Genomic DNA, 3,482 nt, shown 5'->3' on the forward strand with positions numbered 1-3,482 from the left:
TATTTGGGGAGAGTTGGGAGAAAAGTTTGTGTTCAAGAAATCCCTCTTTCATCTACATGTGTCTTTGGTCTAAGCCCCAGGATGTGGTGATGCCATTGTCAGCTCCCCCACACCAGCAGGCCTTTCACTATGCTTCAGTTTCCATGGTGATAACAATACAGGACTAGTCTAACTCTGAGGCTATAGACAATTATATTGTTGTGTGACAGGGGATGAGGGTAAAACATATTCATAGATTCTCCTCAGCTTTTAAACTCAGATGAACTGACCTTCACCTAAAAGATTCAGAAATTATTATGGTTCTTTGGGAAATTGCCATAATTTGCTGTGTAAAACATGCTGCTGGTTCACATTGTAGGATCTTTTCTGTTACATCATACATAATAAAAATTTGCAGCAGACAAAGTAAAAATGAATCACTCAGTAAAATCAGATTTAGATGATCCTGAGGCGACTTTGTTGTGCAAGTGTCTTATAGAAGGAGCAGGAGGCTTACCAGCTGTGTAAGTGATATAAGATGGGCCCTGAACTTCAGCGCACTCTCTCAAAATTGATGTGGTTGGAAATGTGAGCCGACAAGGAGATGAGGCAGCCAGATGTTGGCCTTATATGAACTTACCACAGAATACTGAGAAGAATGGTCTGACACGTTGAAATTAGTTACCAGCCATACTACTGTGGAAACTCAATTGAAACAGTATAAGGACAACACCTAAATAATTGGCTACAAACCCGCAATAAGGTTTTGACGTTTGCATCTGCTTGAAGAACTGTGGTTTCAGTGTAACTTCAAACACCTGACAAATCAGTATTCTGGCACACAGTGTGGGGGTTCAAAACATTTTATTTTTAGAGTGTAGAATAAGCTACGCTAGATGAAAACACAGCCAGCAGTTTGTCAACAGGTAGATCATCACACGGTTCAGTGTTGGTGTACTGCTGAGAACAGAGATCTCATATCATTGAATAAATCCCCATGGGCCTGCCATTATACAAACCTCCTGTGAAGGTGTGGCCTTTCACCTTCATCTCTTTGCATTTTCTACTCCACTAACAACTCTGAACCACCATTCCAGTTTTACATGGAACCAGATTATTAAAATGAATGAACCTTGCCCGTGTGACTAGCCCCCGAGTAACACTGTATGTCAGTGATCGACATGTCATTTCTGTGGAGAATTATCCCTTGTTCTTCAGGCATGAGCAGGAAGCCAACTGTCACCTAGCTAGGGTAGAGTTGATAGGATCTCCCCAGAGGTTCTACAGGCACTGAGTTGACAAAGCCAGCCGCTCCAGAGTGCTTGTCACAGTCCCTGCACTGTATAAAAAAGTTTTGCTATTAAGTCAACTAAATATGCAGAATGTGTTGATTTGACAAATCATGTCAAGTTAACTTCAACTCAACAAAAGCTGTAAACTTAAAACATCAAGTTCAGTTAGCAAAGAACAATTTGCTCAGTCAACTTTCAACTTTCAAACTTTCAAAATAACTAATAAGTTAACTAAACTAAAACAAGATCCTAGTTGTGTTGACGGAAAATGGCAAGTTATAATAACGACAAGTCATTAAATTGTCTTAACTTGTTGAATCAGCTATGAACTGTGTTCCCTCAACTTTCAAATTAGATCCAATAAGTCAAATGAACTAAACGAAGTCAACAGTTGTCTTAACTTTAAATGTCAAGTCAGGATAACTACAAATCTGTACATTAACTCAACTTACAAGTTAAATTGGCTAAGACCTATGTGTTCATTTAACATTCAAGTCAGAACCAAGAAGTCAAATCAGTGGTCTGTGCAACTGCCCAGTCACGGACCAGGATGTCTTGCTCCCAGGCAGACTAAATAACTTTTTTGCCCGCTTTGAGGACAATACAGTGCCACTGACACGGCCTGCAACGAAAACATGCAGACTCTCCTTCACTGCAGCCGAGGTGAGTAAAACATTTAAACGTGTTAACCCTCGCAAGGCTGCAGGCCCAGACGGCATCCCCAGCCGCGCCCTCAGAGCATGCGCAGACCAGCTGGCCTGTGTGTTTACGGACATATTCAATCAATCCCTATACCAGTCTGCTGTTCCCACATGCTTCAAGAGGGCCACCATTGTTCCTGTTCCCAAGAAAGCTAAGGTAACTGAGCTAAACGACTACCGCCCCGTAGCACTCACTTCCGTCATCATGAAGTGCTTTGAGAGACTAGTCAAGGACCATATCACCTCCACCCTACCTGACACCCTAGACCCACTCCAATTTGCTTACCGCCCAAATAGGTCCACAGACGATGCAATCTCAACCACACTGCACACTGCCCTAACCCATCTGGACAAGAGGAATACCTATGTGAGAATGCTGTTCATCGACTACAGCTCGGCATTCAACACCATAGTACCCTCCAAGCTCGTCATCAAGCTCGAGACCCTGGGTCTCGACCCCGCCCTGTGCAACTGGGTACTGGACTTCCTGACGGGCCGCCCCAGGTGGTGAGGGTAGGCAACAACATCTCCACCCCGCTGATCCTCAACACTGGGGACCCACAAGGGTGCGTTCTGAGCCCTCTCCTGTACTCCCTGTTCACCCACGACTGCGTGGCCACGCACGCCTCCAACTCAATCATCAAGTTTGCGGACGACACAACAGTGGTAGGCTTGATTACCAACAACGACGAGACGGCCTACAGGGAGGAGGTGAGGGCCCTCGGAGTGTGGTGTCAGGAAAATAACCTCACACTCAACGTCAACAAAACTAAGGAGATGATTGTGGACTTCAGGAAACAGCAGAGGGAACACCCCCCTATCCACATCGATGGAACAGTAGTGGAGAGGGTAGTAAGTTTTAAGTTCCTCGGCATACACATCACAGACAAACTGAATTGGTCCACTCACACAGACAGCATCGTGAAGAAGGCGTAGCAGCGCCTCTTCAACCTCAGGAGGCTGAAGAAATTCGGCTTGTCACCAAAAGCACTCACAAACTTCTACAGATGCACAATCGAGAGCATCCTGGCGGGCTGTATCACCGCCTGGTACGGCAACTGCTCCACCCACAACCGTAAGGCTCTCCAGAGGGTAGTGAGGTCTGCACAACACATCACCGGGGGCAAACTACCTGCCCTCCAGGACACCTACACCACCCGATGTTACAAGAAGGCCATAAAGATCATCAAGGACAACAACCACCCGAGCCACTGCCTGTTCACCCCGCTATCATCCAGAAGGCGAGGTCAGTACAGGTGCATCAAAGCTGGGACCGAGAGACTGAAAAACAGCTTCTATCTCAAGGCCATCAGACTGTTAAACAGCCACCACTAACATTGAGTGGCTGCTGCCAACACACTGACTCAACTCCAGCCACTTTAAAAATGGGAATTGATGGGAAATGATGTAAAATATATCACTAGCCACTTTAAACAATGCTACCTAATATAATGTTTACATACCCTACATTATTCATCTCATATGTATACGTATATACTGTACTCTATTT

Source organism: Oncorhynchus nerka, linkage group LG27 (genome assembly GCF_034236695.1).
Source record: "Oncorhynchus nerka isolate Pitt River linkage group LG27, Oner_Uvic_2.0, whole genome shotgun sequence".
Lineage (NCBI taxonomy): Eukaryota > Metazoa > Chordata > Actinopteri > Salmoniformes > Salmonidae > Oncorhynchus > Oncorhynchus nerka.